Source organism: Cebus imitator, unplaced genomic scaffold, assembly GCF_001604975.1.
Source record: "Cebus imitator isolate Cc_AM_T3 unplaced genomic scaffold, Cebus_imitator-1.0 Scaffold779, whole genome shotgun sequence".
Lineage (NCBI taxonomy): Eukaryota > Metazoa > Chordata > Mammalia > Primates > Cebidae > Cebus > Cebus imitator.
The window spans coordinates 115,604-124,301 of NW_016108094.1; positions in this window are offsets into that span (position 1 = coordinate 115,604).

The following is an 8,698-nucleotide window of genomic DNA, read 5'->3' on the forward strand; positions in this document are numbered from 1 at the left end:
GGGTTTCACCATGTTGACCAGGATGGTCTCGATCTCTTGACCTCGTGATCCACCCGCCTCGGCCTCCCAAAGTGCTGGGATTACAGGCTTGAGCCACCGCGCCCGGCCCTTATTTTTCTATTTTTAAAAAAAATTTTTTGAGACAGGGTCTTGCTCTGTTGCCCAGGCTGGAGTGCAATGGTGCAATCACAGCTCACTGCAGCCTCGACCTCCTGGGCTCAAGGGATCCTCCTGCCTCAGTCTCCCCAAGTAAGCTAGGACTACAGGCATGAGTCACCACACCTAGTTAATTTTTTTTCTTTTTAATAGAGACAAGGTCTTGCTATATTGTCCAGCCTGGTCTCAAACTCCTGGGCTTAAGTGATCCTCCTGCCTCAGCCTCCATAAGTGCTGGGATCAGCTGGGCATAGTGACTCACTCCTGTAATGCCAGCACTTTTGGAGGCCAAGGCAGACGGATCAGTTGAGGTTTGGCCAATGTGGTAAAACTGTCTCCAAAATAGCTAATACTTGTTTTGGTCAGGCATGGTGGCTCACGCCAGTAATCCCAGCATTCTGGGAGGCCGAGGCAGGCAGATCACGAGATCAAGAGATCAAGACCATCCTGGCCAATATGGTGAAACCCCATCTCTACTAAAAATACAATAATAAGCTGGGCATGGTGGCACATGCCTGTAATCCCAGCTACTTGGGAGGCTGAGGCAGGAGAATCACTTGAACCCGGGAGGCAGAGGTTGTAGTGAGCTGAGATCGTGCCACTGAACTCCAGTATGGCAACAAAGTGAGACTCCGTCTCAAAAAAAAAAGGAAAAAGAAAAGAAAAACATTAAAAATAATCTTTACGGTCAGATGCAGTGGCTCACACCTGTAATCCCAGCACTTTGGGAAGCCGAGGTGGGCAGATCACCTGAGGTCAGGAGTTCAAGATCAGCCTGGCCTACAAGAAGAAACCCCATCTCTACTAAAAATACAAAATAAATTGCCAGGTGTGGTGGAGGGTACCTGTAATCCCAGCTACTTGGGAGACTGAGGCAGGGGAATGAATCACTTGAACCTGGGAGGCAGAGGTTGCAGTGAGCCGAAATCTCGCCACTGCACTCCAGCCTGGGCGACAGAGCCAGACTCCGTCAAAAAAAAAAAAAAAAAAAAAAAAAAAAAAAAACTGAGAAGGAGAAAAATATTTTATCTGAGGAATGTGAGTCTCTTTAAATTACCAATCTCACAAAGACATTTAAAAACATAGCCACGTTCACATCTCATTCCCCCTTGAGCTAAATAATTGACTCTTGAAGCCACTTGCTATGTGGACTCTAGACTGACGCCAAAGAGCCATAAAATACCATAAACTCTATAGTACAACAAGGTACAGCCAATCACAAACCAATGTTACTTCTGTAAACCAATGAGAATTCCTGACGAACAATTTTATAACCACCCCTCTCTGAATTAGTTCAGTTTGAAGATCTTCCTCTGCCACCTAGCCTGGGGTGCAGTGGTGCAATCACAGCTCACTGCAGCCTCAACCTCCTGGACACAAGCAATCCTTCCACCTCAGCCTCCTGAGTAGTTGGGACTACAAATGCACACCACCACGCCCAGCTAATCTTTAAAATTTTTCTAGAGATGGGAGTTTCCTGGCCGGGCGCAGTGGCTCACGCCTGTAATTCCAGCACTTTGGGAGCCCAAGGCCGGTGGATCACAAGGTCAAGAGATCGAGACCATCCTGGCCACCATGGTGAAACCCTGTCTCTACTAAAAAAAAATAAATGAACAAATTTAAAAAAAGAGATGGGAGTTTCCCTATATTGCCTAGGCTGGTCTCAAACTCAAGTGATCCACCCTCCTCAGTCTTCCAAAGTGCTGGGACTACAGGCATGATCTCCAACTCCTGACCTCAGGCAAAGCTTCGTCTGGTCAGAAACTTTGCTCTTGAATAAACTCTCTTTAAATCACATTCTGATCCCTTTATTTCAGGTTGATGATATTTTGTCTGTTTCCTCCATATTTTCCTCTATTTTCTTTTCTTTCTTTCTTTTTTTTTTTTTTNTTTTTTGAGACAGAGTTTAGCTCTTGTTGCCCAGGCTGGAGTGCAATGGCGCGATCTCGGCACACTGCAACCTCTGCCTCCCGGGTTCAAGTGATTCTCCTGCCTCAGCCACCCGAATAGCTGGGATTACAGGCATGTACCACCATGCCTGGCTAATTTTGTATTTTTGATAGAGACAAGGTTTCTCCATGTTGGTCAGGCTGGTTTTGAACTCCCGATCTCAAATGATCCTCCCGCCTCGGCCTCCCAAAGTGCTAGAATTACAGGCGTGACCCACCGCACCCAGCCAGGATTTTTTTCTTTCTTTTTTTTTTTCTTTTTTTGAGACGGAGTCACTCCATTGCCCAGGCTGGAGTGCAGTGGCAGGATCTTGGCCCACTGCAACTGCCACCTCCCTGGTTCAAGCAATTCTTCTTCCTCAGCCTCCCGTGTAGCTGGGACTACAGATGCCCACCACCTCGCCTAGCTAAGTTTTTTATTTTTAGTAGAGACAGGGTGTCACCATATTGGCCAGGCTGATCTCTAACTCCTGACCTTGTGATTCACCCGCCTTGGCCTCGCAAAGTGCTGCGATTACAGGCATGAGCTGCTGCGCCCAGCCCAGCCTTCAGATTTTTCTAAAAACTATGGATATCAACTATGACCCTGATTAGTTACAAAAATGATCAATTCCGAAAACAAGGACTGTAGTAGCAATGCATATTCTTCTTTGCTTCTTAGGTGCGTTTATTTGTATGTACTGACCATGTCCTCTTTTTGCTTCCCTTTGTTATGTACAAATTGTTGGAGGCCAACTTTACAATCTAGTTTTTAGGTAACAGAATGTTGAATGGGATCATGAGTGATCTGCGGAGTGTCTAATTTAGCCAGCTATGGATACAGTGCCTGTTTGGACTGTGTGTCTTATCATTTGGGGGAATGCTGAGAACTTCACTTTTAGAGAGGAGGTATCTTGTTAGTAGGAATGTAGCCGCTGGGAGAGTTGAAAATTTGTGTAAAGAGTGCATATGAGGCCGGGTGCAGTGGCTCACACCTGTAATCCCAGCACTTTTGGAGGCTGAGGTGGGTGGATCACAAGGTCAGGAGTTTAAGACCAGCCTGGCTTACAAGGTGAAACTCCATCTCTACTAAAAATACAAAAATTAGCCGGGCGTGGTGGTGGGCACCTGTAATCTCAGCTACTTGGGAGACTGAGGCAGGAGAATCGCTTGAATCCGGGAGGCGGAGGTTGCAGTGAGCCAAGATCATGCCACTGCACTCCAGCCTGGGTGACAGAACAAGACTCTCTCAAAAAAATAAATAAATAGGACTGGGCGCCATGGCTCACACCTGTAATCCCAGCACTTTGGGAGGCCGAGGTGGACGGATCATGAGGTCAGCAGATCAAGACCATCCTGGCTAACACGGTGGAACGCTGTCTCTACTAAAAATACAAAAAAAATTAGCTGGGCATGGTGGCGGGCGCCTGTAGTCCTGGCTACTCAGGAGGCTGAGGCAGGAGAATGGCTTGAACCTGGCAAGTGGAGGTTTCAGTGAGCTGAGATCGTGCCGCTGCACTCCAGCCTGGGTAACAGAGCGAGACTCTGTCTCAAAAAAAAAAAAGAGTGCAGATGGTAGTGGAGTAGCCAAAAGCATGGTCTCTGCCAGTTACCTGATTTTTCCCTCTCAGCTTCATTATTTACTGTTCAGTGTCTGTTATGAGATAATAACTGGACTCGAAGCATTTCTCCCTACAATGAGAACAATGTTAGGCCTTGTCAGCAGAGGATGCTAGAGGGACACTGGAGGAAGGAAAGGGCTTGTCTCTGGTTCCAGTGTGCTCCAGCTATGGAGGTCCTTGCTCTGTAGTCCCTCAGCAGGGCATGTGCCTTGGGAGATCTGCTGGAGCGGAGCACCAGCTGTGTGCCCAAAGCTAGCACTCCCTTGGCAACTTTGCAGATCTGGTCGAGGCCGGGTGACCAACTTGCTGTGGACTCCCTGTCAAGGCTGCCACTTACTCCAGGCCCTACACGGGGGCAGCTCCCTAACTGTGTACCTGCCCCCTAGTCTTGGCTTACCTATGCCTTGGATGGTTTTCCCCAAAGCCCTCCAGTCATGGACAACGTGTGCCCATGGCTGTGCCCCACCTTCCTCGGTGCATCTGCTCACCAGTCTCAGTTCCTGTGCGTCCCAGAGGGCTGATTCCCATCCTCCATGCCCTGTGTGGACACCGTGCACTCCAAGCACATGGGGCACTCCAGCTCTTTTGATGCATCTGCCTGACAGATGGGGCTCACCTGTGACAGGGAAGGTTGCTTCCTAGGGGTCTCCCAGTGGGGGTGCTGTGTGCTCTGGGCAGGTGGCATCCCTATGTGCCCTAAGCACCTCCCACCAGCCTTAGCTTGCTTTTGGCCTGAGAGTTGTTTCTTGCTTGGCAACTGTGAACCAGCTCTGGCCTGGGCAAATCGGTGAACTCCACACCCAGTGAGTGGCATGCAGTGAAGTCTGAGCTCCAGCCTTGGGGGTGGGGACCCTACTGAGTTTGTCCTTCCTTGGGTACTTTCCTTTTTGCTTCCTGCTAATTCCTCTCTTGTGATAGTTTAATACTTTTTTATTTTTCTATTTTTTTTTTTTTTTTGAGACGGAGTTTCGCTCTTATTACCCAGGCTGGAGTGCAATGGCGCGATCTCGGCTCACCGCAACCTCCGCCTCCTGGGTTCAGGCAATTCTCCTGCCTCAGCCTCCTGAGTAGCTGGGATTACAGGCACGTGCCACCATGCCCAGCTAATTTTTTGTAGTTTTAGTAGAGACAGGGTTTCACCGTGTTGACCAGGATGGTCTCGATCTCTTGACCTCGTGATCCACCCGCCTCGGCCTCCCAAAGTGCTGGGATTACAGGCGTGAGCCACCGCGCCCGGCTCTAAGCCCTTTCAAAGCACTTTTCTCCACCAGGTGCAGTGGCTCATGTTTGTAATCCCAGCCCTTTGGGAAGCCCAGGCAGGAGAATTGCTTTAGGTAGGAGATTGATACCAGCCTGGGCAACAGTGGGAGGCCCCATCTCCACAAAAAATTTAAAATTAGCCAGATATGATGGTATGTGTGGGAGAGTTTCCCACACTGACAAATTCAACACCAGCTGGGGGTCCTACAATTCGATTCAATTCTGACTCCATGCAGTTAGCACCAGAGCCCCAGGTTAAGAAAGGCTCACTCACGAGACTGACTCCACTTCAAATGCTAACTGCAAGTCTGGGTCTCTGGTACTTCTGACCCACTGGCTATGAATCAGAGATTCCCACAACCCTCTCCTTGGATATAATAATTTGTTAGGATGGCTCATAGAACTTCGGAAAATGGTTTATTTTCTAGATTGCTGGTTTATTATAAAAGGAAAGACGTCTAGAACAACCAGATGGAAGAGATGCAAAAGGCAGTGTATAGGAAGAGCCAGGCAGCTTCCATGCCCTCCCTGGTGTAGACCAAAAGTAAGATTCTAAGTCCCCCTGAAGCAGGAAAAAGGCCACGAACCAGACCTCTTGAACATGGAACTGGGAAGGAAGGGGTGATTTATTCGTCCGGGAACAAGGCGGCATAGGTGCCTAACAGCCAAGCTCGTCTAACAAAGAAAGTCCCTGCCCTTATAAAGGCTTATAACTCTAGACATTACACATGCAAGGGTCTTGGGTTTACAGCTTTAGAAATTACATGTGAAAGGGTCTTGGTCCATGGAGTAGGTGTGGGGTGGGGGTTTGATCCTGTTTAAGTAAAAACAATGTCTTCCGGAGAGATTCCTCCATACCATGCCTGTGATCTACAGGAGGGTGATTAAGGTGGCACCGGTCTGCCAGGCTTTACTTCTCCTATTGAAATGAAATGTGGAAGTCAAGGGGGAGGTGGTCTTAGATGCTTAGGTCTCCTTCCTCACCCCAACAGACTGATTGAACCCTCCTCTTGGCCAAGGGGATTCCAGACTAAACCTGAAAAACTTGTTCAGGTCATGATTGGAAGGGGTGTTTGGACATGCTCATTATACTCTCCTCCCTTTGGAATTCAGGCACAACTGACCAGTGTGAAAGGAAAACAAATCTTGGATCACCAAGTTAGTGTGAACCCAGAAAATTTGAGACAGGTCTCAGTTAATTTAGAAAGTTTATTTTGCCAAGGTCGAGGACCCGCACCAGTATCACGGCCTCAGGAGGTCCTGACATGTGCTCAAGGCGGTCAGCGCGCAGGTTGGTTTTATGCATTTTAGGGAGATATGAGATGTCAGTCAGCATGTGTAAGATGTACATTGGTTTGGTCCAGAAACATGGGACAATTCTAAGCAGAGGAGGGGGCTTCCAGGTCATAGGTAGATATGAGACAATTTATTGCATTCGTTTTTTTTTTGAGATGGAGTCTCACTCTGTCACCCAGGCTGGAGTGCAGTGGCACAATCTCAGCTCACTGCAGCCTCTGCCTCCCAGGTTCAAGCAATTCTCCCACCTCAGCCTCCCGAGTAGCTGGGATTGCAGGCATGCACCACCGTGCCTGGCTACATTTTGTATTTTTAGTAGAGATGGGATTTCACCATGTTGGCTAGGCTGGTTTTGAACTCTTGACCTCAGTTGATCCACCTACCTCGGCCTCTCAAAGTGCTGGTACAAGCATGAGTCACCATGCCTGGCTGAGTAATTTTTTCTTTTTTTTTTTTTTTTTTTTTTTTTTTTGTAGATCTGGACTTTTGCTATGTTTCCTAGGCTGGTTTTGAACTCTTGACCTCGTGATCCATCCATCTCGGCCTCCCAAAGTGCTGGGATTACAGGCTTGAGCCACCACGCCCGGCTATTTTCTTTTCTTTCTTTCTTTCTTTCTTTTTTTTTTTGAGACAGAATTTCACTGTTGTTGCCCAGACTGGGGTGCAGTGGTGCGATCTCAGCTCACTGGAACCTCTGTCTGTCTCCCAGATTCAAGAGATTCTCCTGCCTCAGCCTTCCAAGTAGCTGGGATTAAAGGCATGCACCACCGCGCCTGACTAATTTTTGTTTTCCTCTATTTTCTTGAGCATATCATAGTTGACTCCTTATTTGTCTTCTTTAATATTTGGATCATCTGTTTCTATTTCCTAGTTTTTCTCTTGTTTTATTGAGATGGCCCTATCTCTTAGCAAGCTAGTAATTTTTATTAGACCTAGAAATTGTGTATAAAAACTTACAGATGTTTTTTCTTCCACCCTTTCCTTGCTAGGCAGATAGAATGAGCATTGATCACTTTAACCCCATCAAGGACTTTATGGTTTGAGGCTGCACTACACTTTGACAAATTTCAGTCCACCAGTTTCATCCTGTTTCCGTTAAGGAGCCCTCCTGCTCATTCAAATGAAAGCCCTGTGTGTTTGCCCATCCCTTTGCCCTGGTGGGTCCTAAATTCTAATCTTCATCCCTGTCAGTCAAAAATCCTACACTGCTTTTCAGAGGTTTGAGGATTAGATTTTTATTCATTTCTTTATTTTTGAGATGGAATCTCACTCTGTCACCCAGACTGGAGTGCAGTGGCGCGATCTCAGCGCACTGCAACCTCTGCCTCTTGGGTTCAAGCCATTCTCTTGCCTCAGCCTCCCAAGGGGATTACAGGCGCACACCACCAGGCTGGGCTAATTTTTGCATTTTAAGTAGAGCCAGGGTCTCACCATGTTAACCAGGCTGGTCTTGAACTCCTAGCCTCAGATGATCTGCTCACCTCGGCCTCCCAAAGCACTGGGATTACAGGTGTGAGCCTCTGCACCCGGCTGTAGGTTTAGACTTTTATAGCCTCTAGTTCTACACAGCTTCAGAATTTGGTAAATGTCTTAAGAGAAAAATCTGTTGTTTTATTTTTTATTTTTATTTTTTTGAGACGGAGTTAAGATCTTATTACCCAGGCTGGAGTGCAATGGCACCATCTTGGCTTACCACAACCTCCGCCTCCTGGGTTCAAGCAATTCTCCTGCCTCAGCCTCCCGAGTAGCTGGGACTACAGGCGTGTGCCACCATGCCCAGCTAATTTTTGTATTTTCGGTAGAGACGGGTATCACCATGTTGACCAGGATGGTCCCAATCTCTTGACCTCGTGATCCACCCGCCTTGGCCTCCCAAGGTGCTGGGATTATAGGTGTGAGCCACCATGCCCAGTCAAAAATCTGTTGTTTTAAAGGCTCTTTGACTCCCCAACTTTCTTCCTCCAGTGTTATGAGATGACTCAGCTCAGCTGGCTTCTCTGCAACCTTGTCTGGGCAGTGCTTGGATTCTTGGCCTGTTGCTCAATGGTAGAATTAGCAAATGCCCCAGGGAGAATCCTGCTGCAACTGCCAGCCAGCTTCTCTATGATTCTCCCTACTCTAGAATTTTAGGACTGCTGTCCCCTCTTGGTTCACCACCTCTCTGAGACTATTAAAAATATATATTTTTTAAATTTAGTCTGGGCATGCTGGCTCACGCCTGTAATCCCAATACGTTGGGAGGCTGAGGCAGGTGGATCACCTGAGGCCAGGAGTTTGAGACCATCCTTGCCAACATGGCAAAACCCCATCTCTACTAAAAATACTATATATATATATATATTTAAATATAATATATATTTTTAATATATATTACATATGTGTATATATATATTCTGCCACTGCACTCCAGCCTGGGCAACAATAGCAAAACTGCAT